Genomic DNA, 13,720 nt, shown 5'->3' on the forward strand with positions numbered 1-13,720 from the left:
TCTCAAATAAATCACCCCATTTGGACTTTCTTCTCTCAATATATTTAGTGCTGGGAACACACTGGTGAAGGTTATAAAAGCAAAAATTCTCCTTTAAATGTCAACATAGTTGGGCTGTAGGCTTAAGGTACAGAATGACTCCTAAGGGCAAAGTCAATCACCTCTTTGGTTTGTTGAGTCTCCAGAACTATTTTACAAATGTTTTTGTTAAAATAATAACCCTTCCCTCTCCCAAGAAAAAGCTGTGCCAAGCACTCTCTCCCTTCATGTGGTTTTGGGAGAAAATTCAATCCATACATTTCCGTCTTACTTAAACTCAGATCATTAGAAGTTTTAGAAACTTTTGTCCCGCAGCCAAGACCCTTGGCTATCCGTGTAAATATAAATCAATATAGAAGAATGAGAAGTTGTTTAAAACTCAAATCTTCACCTTTGAGGCAAGGTTATGTTGTGAAACTAGCATCTCCTTATTTCTTCTTCTTTCTGCCTTAGGCCAGGGGTTAGCAAACTATAGCCTGTAGGACAAATCTGATCCTTGGCCTATTTTGCATAGCTTAGGAACTAAGCATGGTTTTTATGTTTTTAAAGGGTTGTAAAAAATATATAAAAATTAAAAAACACATCAAGAATCATATGCGACACTGAATGTAGTAGCCTGCAAGCCTAAAATATTTACCATCTGGCCCGTTACAGAAAAAATGTGCCAACTCCTGATCTAGGCAAATAGACATTTCTCCATTGTTTAGGTCCTTATCAAATGTCTAAACACAGTTAAATTCATCTATCTTTACTTAGACAAATTATAGTTTAACGAATCATAAAATGGAAGAAAGCTGTTTTATATTTGATTTGGGGTATATTTTGGGTATTGCCTTAATTTGGACACACCTAGAAGCAGACCAAGAGACAAAGGTTCACATGCAAGAGTTTTATTTGAAAGATGATCTCAGGAAACACTGCGAGATGAGGTTGGGAGAGACAGGACGGGGAAGCACCCAATATCAAGTATGTTATTATACAAGCTTCTTATTATGCATAAACAACTTTCAGGAAAGCTGCAGCTGGTATAGGACAAGTGTCTCAGAGCTATTCCACATGTGAGGTGAGGGAGGTAGGCACTAACACATCAACTCTCATTAAGCTTGGTTGAGGGCTAGTTCCAGAAAATGGTAATTCTCTGGAACTTCCAACTTGTGGACCTACCAGCAGAGTGGCCTCTAGTCATCAGAGGAAGATTTCAGGCTAAGATATCTAAATGCTAGTGGTTTGAAAAGAAATGAATAGGCACTGAGAACATTTGCTACGTTCCAATCCTTGCAACCTCCTACATTTTAAATAAACTTCATACTGTCACTGCTTCCCCAAGGTGGTCACAATTTTTTTCCAGCTTTTCTGAGATGTAATTGACATAGAGCATTATGTAAGTTTAAAGTGAACAACATGGTAATCTGATACATTTATATATTGCAAAAGGTGACCACCATAGAATTAGATAACACCTTCAACCAATTTCTAAAACAAAAATTACAACAGGAGGGTTATGGGGAGAAACGGAAGTCTCTACTTCTACAAGTAACATTTTCATCTCTCTCCTCTACCACTTACAGTAAACCCTCCTCTTTTATACCCTAGAGTCTAAGCTCCTGGTAAATATGCCCTCGACCTGCTGTGGTTACTAGGATTGCTTGCCATTCACAATGAGCACTGGTCTTGAATACACCTAGAGGCAACCCAATGGATCCCCTGGCTTATAGACACATTTTTCTCTGTTCCCATTAAAAAGCAGCAATCTTATCTCTGCACAATAATCACAGCCATCTATCCTTAATAGTGTAGTATGGTACAGTACAGTACAATATAGTATAGTAAAGTTCATTTCTTGGCCTGCTTATCTACATGCATGAGATGCCCACAATGCCCAGGCAGTGATTATAGCCTTAGAATGAGCTGAATCATTAGTGTGTCTCCCAGCAGAAGTGTCCCCAACTTACCTCCACTAGAAACCAGAAACTCTAGTTTAGTAGAGACTAAATTTATGGAAATGGGAAGCACAAATTCTCCATATAGATCACTGGGGATGATGATAAAATCATTCCTACTTCCACATCTTCTTTTCAAGACTCATGCTCTCTAGTTATTGAAGATACAACACAATAAAGTGGACATTAGTTCAAAATATATATCACACCATGAAAGACAGCAGCCCAACACTGAAGGGTGTGTTCACCTAGCTAGCTCCTTAGCTGTGCTTTAAGAGGCCAGTGCAACAATTCAATCAGGTAGCATTTCCTGAATAGGATGGTATATTTTAAGACCAGTGGATCCCATGGTGCTCATCTGCTCATTTTAACATCTTTTTCCCTGAAAAATGGGTTACTTGATCCAAGGTAATGCAGGATCCTCTGATAATAAATCAGACAGTAAGCACATGATCACTTGGTCTTCAGACAAATGTGCCAAACAAGTTAATCTAGGCAGGGAAGTTTCTATGGTCTGAATGTTTGCTATAGTACCCCATCCCCACCTCAGACAAATTCATATGTTGAAATCCTAACCTTCAGAGGTGATGGTTATTAGTAGGTGGGGCCTTTGGGAGATACTTAAGTCATGAGGATGATGCCCTCATGAATAGGATTAATGCTTTTATAAAAGAAAACACAAAGAGTTCATTAGCCCCTTCCGCCATGTGAGGACAAAGCAAAAAGCTGCCAGCTATGAACTAGAAAGAGGGTCTTCATTCGACCATAATAATGCCATGATCTTAGACAGCCAGCCTCCGGACCTATAAGCAATTAAAGTCCTGTTGTTTATAAAATACCCGATCTGTAATATTTTGTTATAGCAGCCCAAACAGATTAAGAAAGCAAGCAAATTCATACTTGGAATATGTGCCAATACAAGGAATAATGAATAGTTTCCCTCTCCAGGTGAAAAGAGTCCAATGTAATCAACTTGCCAGCAAGTGGCTAATTGATTTCCTCCAAGAATGATACCATAATGAGAGCTCAGTATTGGTTTCTACTGCTGACATTTTGGGCAATCTTCAGTAGCAGTTAGATCAGCCTTGGTAAAAGGGAGCTTATGTTGTTGGGCATTTACATAGCCTCTATCTCTGCTACCATGGCTGCTTTAGTCATGAGTCCATTGTACACGTACCTCTACTTTATGAGTCATCTATTAGATCTGGTTGTTCAGGGCCACTTGTGCACTGTATGTTCTCTGATGTATATCAGTGTGAGACACAAAGATCTGCCTGCTCCCAAAGGCTATCCACATGCCTCTTTTCCACATCTTTGTCCAATATTGCCCCTTCCAGGCTCCCAACTTATCTGCAAACTTGCTCACCATTTCCCAGGAATTTATTTATATCTTTACTTCAGGCAACTTATCCCAGGCCACCAAGTTGAATGGTCAGGTCTCCTGCTCAAAGCTCTGTCCACTGAGAGAATTTTCTCTCACTGCTATCATCCAGATTCACCTGAGCGTGGCAATAGTGCAGCAACAGCCCATACTGAATCAACCCACTTGTGATCCAGGCCCGGATACTTTCTTTCTTCATCATTTGGTCATTGTGAACTCCCTAAAGCCATAGGCATAAGCTAAAGAAGAGACAGCAATACAACAGGGATAGATGACATGGGAGTCTGAGCCACCTGTTCACTCAGCTGTGCCCTCTGGACATGCTCAGGCCTGATCCTGAGTATATAATTTCCATCACACAATGGATTGCTGCTGTGTTCTCCTGACTTTATTACTTAATGGATCTGACAATATCCAACTCATCGTGAGCAACTCCAATTACATAATCACTAAATGTCCTCCATGAGGCTGAGGAACATGCCAGGAACTGCATATCAAATAATTAATACTTTTCTGCTGCAGATGGCATGGGCTTTGCTCCAAGAGTCTGTGCTATGACTCTCCAATTGGGGCTTGCCAGAGACCCTGTCACAGATACCTCTAATAATTTGGGATCTGCTGGGTCGTATAGCCCAATCGGCCGTACTGAACATGTACTGAAAACTGATACTATTAAAGAAACCTCTCCTTTTTTGCACCTGTTCAAAACCAATATCTTTTGAGTCACATAACGAATGATTTGGAACAACAGTACCAAATATGGTCTGTGCTGTCTCCAAATCTGTGTACTTTGTCCATGCTTATCTCTTAGAGATAGGAGGCACACTTGATTTGAGGACAGTTTATCTCTCACCCAACTGTGTGCATGTGTCTGACCAGATCATCCAGAATACTTGCCACTTCCTGCTCCCCAAGTCAATTAGCATGATATTCCAATACTAAAACAAATAAAATACTACACTGTTAAAATGCCAACAATAAAATGCTCCAAATTTTAGTATAAATTCTCATTACCAAATTCTTAAGGAGTAATTAGAGTTCAAAAATTAAATCTTTATAGAAGTTAAAGCCTGCCTCTAGTACTTAAAGTTTCAAGTTATAGTACCTTTCCCCCTGTGAGTTTAAAATCTCTAAGAAACTGAAGTCCAAATTTATTCTCCCCAATTTCTTCTTCTGGTCAGTTGGGTCTCAGAGATGTTCTCAAGATCCAAGTGGAGTTAAGAGCCCTTTAACAGAGATCACCAAAGGGTATCTCAATGTTTCTTCAGGACCTTCAGAGTTAAATTATTTCAAGACTAAGTCTTTACTGTGTCTGAATTCTTAATCAGTTATGCCATACACTGACCTTGCCACCCACCACATTTAAAAAGTAAGCCAGTCCCCTCAAGCAATTTGCCCAATGTAATACAGCCAGCTAGTAAGGAGTAGCACCAAGATGCAAATCCTAGGCAGCCTGTACTCCTAACCACCATCCTTTCCTCGCTGGTTTTAGTCATGCCAAGATGCCAGTTAATGCATGCCAAGTGTCTAGAATACATGATCTATGAGCTTAAGCACAATTGAACTTTAAATTCATCAAGAATTTAATTTTGGAACTATATATTTGGCACTACATATCTTAAGGGAAAAATACATTGTCTTTTCCCTCAGAGGATAAGCAACAACTACTGTCAGGAAGCTTTCTTTCCCATTTGGTATATTTAAAGCCTCCTAATTTCCATTTCCTGTTTGAGGTCCCAGATTCTGGCACCCCAGGACAGAACTGAGTATAGACAGACTCTATACAGTGACATGGCATCTACATTCTCTGTGAACAGTCAGTTTCAGTGTTATGTCACAGTAGCTTTTTAAAAACTATCCGTCTCTCAATAAAGAATTTCTGAGGCCTAAGAAACAAACTCCTAGGTAATGTTTTTCCTTCACTTGTAATTAACTAACCTAAATTCGGAATGGAGTTTTAGGCAGCCACTCTAGTGCTGACTGTCTAGACATGGGCAACTGAGAGTTTGAAGCCAGCTTTTTTGGTATTCTATAGCACATTCAGAACTCAGCTGACTTTTGCTTTACTAACAGCAAATATTGTTCTGCTAAAAGGTCTGAATTTGGAAAGAATTTGGAAAATGATCTCAGCTACAAGTATATGGCTCATATTCAAGTAATATCCAGTACTCTAAAGCCATTAAGCCCGCTAAAATCATCCCCTCACTGCTTCGAAGCTACTTAGAAGAAAAGTGGTATATATACTTCAGGGAGCTCACTACTAAAAAGAAAAGGCTGGGCTATGCATGTCCAGTTTCTCTTCCTAAAATCTCCAACTGAATAAGTCAACTCCTCTCCACCCAACCATGTGAGAAGTCAGTGAGCAGATAGAGAAAGTCCAGTAGGGTTAGAAAGAGTGGCGATTCCTCCACATGTAAGAAAAGTTTATGATTAGAGAATAAGCATTGTCTCCTAAAAAGGACTAGGAAGTTTCCTGAAAAGAATCGTGGAAAATACAGTTTTGCTATTGCTTGAAGATTTAAAGATCATGACATGAAAAAACGGTCCCTGAGCTCAAGAGAAAACAAGAAGAAAAAAAACACATGGATTAGGTTAGCATCTACGAGAAGTAATAGCATTTCTTGTCTCTAAATCACACACATACTCATATACTCCACCCCCAACAGCTGTTATAAATTCAAGGAGAACTTTAAGGTAGCCAAGGGAAGGGAGAGAAATTAAAGGATAGCAATTGGGTCTCCCTTCTTTGTTCAAAATAGACAAGTCCTAGGAACCAGAAGTGATGAATAGCTTCTGCTGACCAATCATAAGATGACTTTTGTGATGAAACGTATTTCATCGGCCTGTTAAAATTACCAACTTCCTTATCCTCTCATTGCCCCTTTTGCCACATGCCAAAAGGAAGGTATTAATGCCTCTCTATCTACCTCATTAGGTTGAGTAAAACTCAAAATTAAATAAGAAAGGGTTTGTAAAATATAGAATAAACCATGTATATTCACTAACATTCCTCTTTCCCAAGCAAGGGATGAGTTTGGGTTCTTCATTAATTGCTTGATGGTTGAATGGCTTCTTAGTTTCAGGCTGCGCTTACCTATCTGCCTGATCTAGCAAGAACTTCCAATTCATTTCTAAATACAAAGCCTTTGACTACCATGATTCTTTGCAGTGGATCCTAAACCAGGTTTTTCTAATATTCTGTCTTGAGGCAGATTTAAGGTCGGATTATTTGTCTATGTGACTTCTTGACATAGTATTTTCTTTTTGCTTTCTGAATCTCATTACTTCGATCTCAGTCTTTTCATCTGTCCCCTTCCTTCATCTATAAAGGCAATAAAAGTAAAAAGGTGATCAAAACTTATTGAGCATTTACTAGATGTCAGACACTGTGTTAAACACTATATGAATTACCTCATCTAAGCCTCATAATAGTTCTAAAGAAGGCAAATCTATATTTCATAGAAGAAAAAACTAAAGCTAGTTATCAATAATTAGTAAATTGCAGCACACAAAAAAAAAATACCAACATTTATAAGAGATTTGCAGAGCCCTTCTGTTGTGGAATATTTTCTTAATCTCAGGTAGAGTTTCATTAGCTCGTGCAATAAGTCCACATGGCCATCTGACCTGCTTCCTTACTTGAACTAGTAATAATATCTCAATGAATCACTATAGTGAGTCCACATTATAGCAATTACCCTCCTTGTGTTAGAGGAAAATGTTTTTTTTAAAGCTAGTTGCTGCTTGAGCCAGTTGTTCTTAGAGAACAGAAGAATTGCTCTTGAGGAAAAAATTGTTCTTTTTGCGGGGGAGGTTGTGTTTATGAAATGTATAGCTATAGTTTAGTCTGGATAAAGAACAAGGACAAGGAATAATTCTCTTGTTCTTTCTTTGCTTAAAATTTTTCATTAAATAAGAAAATCTTGTACATTGGAGATCATTTAGTATAATCCTTTAATTTTATGTGCAAGAAAGCTGGGAACTAGAGATACTAGGGTGACTTTCTCAGGGTTACACAGCTCATGAATGACAGGGATCCCTTAACTACATCAAAATCTCTCCCATTCAACAACCTTCACAGTATACTACAGTAGGTGCTACAGGGGTCATAAGGATAAAGAAAGCACATTTCCTGACCTGCAGTGCCTCATACATGAGTAAATCATGAATTCACATAGTTATAATTAAAAGTATAGTAAAATACTTGCCATCTCACAAAAAAAGTAAATACTACTATGAGTTTTAAAAGTAAAGAGTTCAATTTAGTTGTTTACAGAGATGTTCTGTGAACAGAGGTATTTAAGACTAAAAGATTAGATAAGTTTATTTTTTATGTTATTTTTAACCACAAACGATAGAAAATCTTACACAAACTGGCTTAAATAATTAGGAAATTTGTTTATCAACAAAAATCCAGAGTAAAGCAGTCTTCTCACTGGGTTGGCTCAGTGACTCAATGATGTCTTCTGTTCAATAATATTTCTATTCCACAGCCCTTACTATCAATTTCTTTCTAAGTCTTTTTCCCCTTAGGACCATAATGTGATTTTAACAGCAATTGGGACAATATCCTTTCTTGTTTGCAATGCAAAATAAGTATCTCTGATCCAATCATGGGTCAAAATTATTGATTTCTCTTCTTATAAGTCCAAAGTGGGTCACACTGTGCCCACTATGTTCAACTTTGGCCTCAGTCCTTGAACCAATTACCATCCATTCCATCCCTCCTCTATATTTCCCCTTGTTATACAATAGGATGAATGGATGTTAGGGCACCAATGACAATATCTCTTTAATAGGATTTCACACACACAAAGAGGGAGAAGCTGGAACAATTTTAATATAAGAGAAAGCAGGAAAAAAATGCATAGAGGGAGAAAAGCTCAAAGTATGAGTATCTGAATCTTCCTGGAGCCTACAATATACATGGTGAGATGTACAGGAGAGTGGGAGAAAGAGTTGTAATAATAAGTTTGGTCCACACTATTAAAGGATTTGAACATCAGTATGAAGAAATTAATTTGTTAGTCGATTGGAGATTGTTGAACTTTTTTTTTTTTTTAAGGGAATAGTAACCAGAAAATTACTTTAGAAAGGCATACCTGAAAATCATTTTCAGAATGTTTTGGTGTGAAAAGAGGTCAGTTAGGTAACTAATGCATTATACTAGATTAAATGCACTAAAGCCTTACATTTGATGGGGGTCATATGAGAGGAAAAAAAAATACTAGAGATGTTAAGAGGTAGAGTCTGTGGGACTTTCTGAGTATTAAATAGAAGTAGGAAATAATGGTAAAATTGAAAATAACAGAATCTGAGAAGACAGGAGTGAGAGTTGGTCAGAAGGTGTTGAGAAGGGAGATAATGAGTTCAGTTTCAAAATTCAAAGATATTTATATGGAGATTTCCAGCAAGTAGCTAGAATACAGGTCTGAAAGTGGGAGAGAGGTGAGAATTAAATCAATGAGAGCTTGCCAGAGAGAGTGAGAGAGTAGAGGGGGATGAGAAAGGATCAAATACAAAACCTCAGGTGGCATCTATATCCTATGGACAAACATGGACTGGGAACTAATGAAGGTGACTGAGAGGACAGAGAATCAGAGGATGACCAAAGTAACAGAAGCTATCAGCAAACATTTCAATAAGGCTGTGAAGTAAAGCATGTGGCATGCTGCTCAAAGATTAAGTAGAACAAAGAGTGAGAAAATTCTGTTACATGAGGTGATTTGAGGATATCTCGTGACAGTTCAGACAGAATTTTCAGTAGAAAGAAAATGGGAGAATAAAAGGATGAATTAATTGGGTAGTTAGAAAAGTTTTTGCATTTCCAATGGCTTCTGTTGCAACCTATAGCATTCTCCTCTGTGTCTTAATTTGCATAACACACTTATCTCTAAATGCCTCAAGAGCTGTGACTAGGTATTATCTACCTTTGGGCCCCCAATATATAACTCAGATGTAGTGCTCCAGGCTTGGAAGAATGGGAAACAAAGGGAGCAGACAGTTGATTAGATGAAGCAAATGAAAGAAAAGGGTTAGTTTAGAGAAAAATTGGAAACACAAGTGAATGTAAAAATAGCACATAGGTGGAGGTGTTAACCTCAGCAAGAAGGAGGCATACTCAGAAGAGAATAGAATAAAATGTAGAGATAGAAAAAAGGGATTGAGTGGCTCCCTCTGGGTAGCCTCAGCTCTCTAAATGTGAAAGGTAGGTAAGAAGTGGGACCAGAAGAAAGCCAGAGGGAGTAGGTGTTGCAGAAGGTGTCAGAATTCAGGTCAGAGCTGGACATTGATCCTCTTCCGTCACTGGCGAGACATGCTGTACATTTCTCTGTCTTTTAATCTTTTCTCTGTTTGTTATGCTTTTATTGCCCTCTTCAGAGTCACTTCCACATCCTTCCGGTTCTCTAACACCGATCCCATGTTAGCCCTCCATAGTTGGAGTCTTTGGGTTAGAGATCCAGACTCTTATCCTGTATACATAGCATTTAGATTTCCACTTTGATAAAAACAATGGCCTTTCATCACTGTTATGAACTGAACCGTATCTTCCAAAATTCATATGTTGGAGCTTTGACCCTCAATATGATGGTATTTGGATATGAAGCCTTTGTAAGGTAAACAGGATTAAATAAAGTTATAAGGTTATAGAGATTAGTGTCCCTATAAGCAGAGGAGGAGACATGAGAGAGCTCCTCTCAGTCTCCTAGAGGAAAGGACATGTGAGGAAACACAGAGAAGGTAACCATCTGTAGGCCCAGAAGAGAGTTTTCTCCAGAAACTGAACTTTCCAGGATGTTGATCAGACTCCTAGCTTCCAGAATTATGAGAAAATAAATTTCTATTGTTTAAACTACCCAGTCTGTGGTAATTTGTTATGGCTACCTGAGCTGATTAATACAATCACCAATGAAGTCATTATGTTTCTTTATCAGTTCCAGAAAATGTCCCCAATCAGGCATGCTTAGACCTGAGTTCTATCCCTGGGCCCTAACTAACTCAGAGGCATTGAATCAATAACTTGGCATCTCCAAGATTAACTTAGCATCCAGAGAATGAAGACTGTGAACTAACTCATCTCAAAAGTTCTGACCATTCTGGTTTATGAATCCAATAAGCAATTTCAGTTGGTAAACATTGTCAAGCCCCAAATGTAGACCTCATCAACTCCATTACGATAGACAGATGTTCAGGAAACTAGCCTAAATGACTTTCTTAATACTCTTCTAGTGCAAAGACTTTGATATTTGGTAAGGTTGGTAGCAGTCTCTGAGAAGGTATCATCAAGAAGAAGCCTAGAAGGAAAAAAAGTGTCATTCAGGTAAAACACCATTGATTTTTAAAAAGTGAATTGCAGCCTTCTCCTCCCCTTTCCTGTAAACTGTGATTAGGCTGTACTTTGCTCAAGTTTACAGTAATGATACCTGACACTCAGCACTCATACCTTACACTGTGCATTCTAAAGAGTGTGCTTGAAAGTACTTTACCAGCTGGTAAAACACAGTCCTTTCCTAGCAGGACGTACTGCAAGGCCCCCTCTTCTTTGCCCCTTTTCCATGGTTAGTTAATCAACAGGAATTCTTTCCAGGGCAAGGAGGCTAGAGAAAGAGTTCTAAGAAGCATATTTTCACTGACACAAAAGTGTGTATGATCCTGGGAAAGGATAGAGAAGAGCATTGACTCCCCGTTGACTAAAGGTCTAAGGTATGCCAGATGTAATACTTGATATTTTCACCTGGGTTGACTCATTCTACCCTCATTCCTTACTAATGATCACTAAAATACTCTGTAAGAAAGGTTAACCTACTCCTATATGTCCCCCTTTAACAGGATTTTGCTGTTTATATTCATTTAGACTCTATAACCAATGAGAATCAAGCAAATGAAACCATCACTTTGTAAGAAGCAAAGAAACTCATGATGAACAAAATGGCAGCACTTCGCAATCAGGAGTCACAGCAGCCACTGTTCCAGGCTGATCCCTCTCTCTACTAAAGATGAGGAGTAGGAGGATAAGGAAAGAGCACTGGTTCTGAAGTCAGACAGAGTCTGCAGGACAGAAAAGATACTAAATGCAAATTTCAGTGACTGCAAAATTTTGCCAAGGATCAATGTTATTCCACTTGGTTCTGGATTTTCTCAAAGCTCCCACACTACTGCCCTCTCTAGGACACTCATTTTTTCTCAAATGTTTCATATTACCCAGAATTGTGTGTGAATCAAACTGATATGTAGTTAAGCGAAATAATCTTACCTACATTTGTATACAACTTCTAAATCCTCAAAGTATTTCCAAATATTTACTTCATTTCATTTACATGAGTATGTGCTTAAGCTCATTGTCTCATTTTATAGATAAAAGAAATAAAGTATTGAAAAGTTCAATGATCTGATCTAAATCATCAACCCATAAAACAGTAATAGATAATTCTCAGAAGGAACAAAATTGAACACAAAATTTTTAACCTAATAATATATTAAGTAAATTTTTATCGAAATTTAACATACATACAAAAAATTTTAAAAAATCCTAAGCATAGAGCTCAAGGAATTTTCACCAAATGAACAAACTAGTGTAGCCAACACAATAATTAAGAAACAGAATATTAGTAGCGCTTCAGAAGTCCCTTCCATTCCCCTCCCAACCACCACTTGTAGGAGTCAATACTAAGGATATATTCAGGAAAAGACCATAACTTATAAACTGAGATGTTTATTGCAAAGTTATTTAATATAGTGAAAAATGGAACAATTCTAAATATCTAGCTCCTAGCAAATGGTTAAATAAATCATGGTATATTTGTAGACCAGAATAATATTTACATTTGGCCTCCAATTAAAATGTAAAAAGGGAAATGAGTTTAGTTCTCACTTTATCAAGAAAAAAAGATAAGCTACAAAAGCATAGTTTTTTAAAAACTTGTTAAAGAGCTGAAAAAAGAAAAAATTAAATGAACTAAATTCCAGAAAGTGGCAGCCTTTTCTACAAGAGTAGAAACATATAGTTGCCTTCGTTTTTGGCAGAAAAACAGGAGGAAGAGAAAGCCATCTTAAATGAGGGTGAGGAGACACAAGCTGTATTTTTTTTTTTTTGCATTACTATTATTTTATATTAGTTTCAGGTATACAGTACAATGATTAGACATTTATATAATTTATGAAGTAATCCCTTTGATTCCTCTAGCACCCATATGGTACTACACTTAGCCATTATAACAATATTGACTATATTCCCTATGCCGTACTCTATATCCCCATGACTGTTTTGTAACTACTAATTTGTACTTCTTCATCCCTTCACCTTTTTATCCATCTCCCAAATCCCCTCTGGAAATCACAATTTGTTCTCTGTATCTGTGAGTCCGTTTTGGTTTAGTTTGTTAGTTTCTTTTTTTCCTTAGATACCACATATATGTGAAATCATATGGTATTTTTTTCTGTCTGACTTATTTCACTCAGCATAATAAACTCTAGATCCATCCATGTCATTGCAAATGGTAGGATTTCATTTTTTTTAATAGCTGAGTAATATTCCATTGTATATATGTCTATTGATGGGCACTTAGGTTGCTTCCATATCTTGGCTATTGTGAATAGCACTCCCATGAACATAAGGGTGCATAGATTTTTACAAATTAATGTTTTGGTTTTCTTTGGACAGATTCCCAGAGGTGCAACTGTTGGGTCAAAAGGTAGTTCTATTTTTAATTTTTTGAGGAAGCTTCAAACTGTTTTCCAGGGAGGCTGTACTAATTTGCAATCCCACTAACAGCGTCCGAGTGTTCCCTGTTCCACATCTTCACCAACACTTGCTTTTCGATTTATTGATGATAGCCAATCTGACAGGTGTGAAGTGATATCTCATTGTGATTTTAATTTGCATTTCTCTGATGATTAGTAACCTTGAACATCCTTTCATGTGTTTATTGGCTGTCTGTATTTCCTCTTTGGAGAAATGTCTTCTGCCCATTTTTTTAATTGGATCATTTGCTTTTTTGTTGTTATTTAGCTGTATAAATTCTTTATAAATTTTGGATATTAACCCTTTGTCAGATGTACCATAGGCAAATATCTTCCCCCATTCAGTAGGCTGTCTTTTTGTTTTGCTGATGGTTTTCTTTGCTGCTCAAAAACACAAGCTGTATTTTTAACAAAATCTTAATGGCTGTATGCGAGCTCCTGTGAAAAATTAAAATTCTGATGAGTGTCGGCAATAGTGAGTTCATACTCACTTACCAACTCTTTTCTACCAGCCTTATCAAAGTAAAAGATTTACTACATTAATAGTCGAGGTCATGGAAATACAGCTGAGAGAAATCTTACTTGAGGCACATAGGACATTTCTCAAGTCCAAGGCAGT

This window comes from Pteropus alecto, unplaced genomic scaffold (genome assembly GCF_000325575.1).
Source record: "Pteropus alecto unplaced genomic scaffold, ASM32557v1 scaffold95, whole genome shotgun sequence".
In the NCBI taxonomy this organism is placed as follows: Eukaryota; Metazoa; Chordata; class Mammalia; order Chiroptera; family Pteropodidae; genus Pteropus; species Pteropus alecto.